Below are 970 nucleotides of genomic sequence, written 5' to 3' on the forward strand. Positions count from 1 at the left end.
CTCTCTCTCTTTCTCTCTCAGATATTCCTGCACATGTTGTGAAATGACCAGCAAGCATCTTTTTTTTTTCTTCCCTCTGATGCTGCCCGTTACACAGAAATCAATTAACTCCTTTCAAGTCAGATCAAAGGCCCAATACACCGTCCAGGTCTTTCCCTAAACCTGTGGGACAATTAAGTCTCCCCTTGGACAGCGACCAGGCTGGACAGATGAAGGGAGGCTGCTGCCACTGTTCACATTCGTGTGAAGTAGTCGTAAACAAACGGGAAGTGACTGGACATGATTCCAACCAGCATCCCCCTAATTTACCACTTAGTGCATTCATACAACAGGATGATAGGTTTCATGACAAAAGGGAAAAGACTTTGACTTCTGTGTATATTTTAGAGGATGTTTATGCCGCCGTGTAGCTCGCACAGCATTGGATGGATTGTCTCTGGGCACAGATATGTAACAGCCCCCTCCCCGCCCCCCCCCCATACATAGGAGCAAGACTGAAAGAGACCCAAGACTACAAACAACTTGGCTGCATCATTTGTATCAATTTTGTGTGTCTTTGCTGTTTGCATTTTTGTAGTTTTGTTTTTCGTCTGTTCGTGTTCATTTTGTGTCTTTCATGTCGTTCCTTCTCTTTACACTTGCTTTGTCACTCTTTGTGGTTGTGTTTAGTCTGTGTGATCATTTTGTCTTTATTTTGTAGTCGTTTGCGTCTTTTTGTTGTCAGTTTGCATCTCTGTGATCATTTTGTCTATCATCAGTAGTTGTGTGTTTCTTTGCAAACATTTAGTCTTTTTTTGTAGTCATTTGTTGTGGTGGTTTTGCATCCCTGCAGATGTTTTTTTTTTTGTCTAATTGCGGTCAGTTTGTCTCTATCTCTCTGTTTTGAGTCTTGTTGTGGTTGTTTAACATCTGTTTGTAGAAGGGCTGAACAATTAATCCTAATCCTAATAAGTGCAATATTCAAATTGTA

The sequence above is a fragment of the Morone saxatilis genome, unplaced genomic scaffold (assembly GCF_004916995.1).
Source record: "Morone saxatilis isolate NCDOM2014 unplaced genomic scaffold, NCSU_SB_2.0 Contig16, whole genome shotgun sequence".
Classification (NCBI taxonomy): Eukaryota; Metazoa; Chordata; class Actinopteri; family Moronidae; genus Morone; species Morone saxatilis.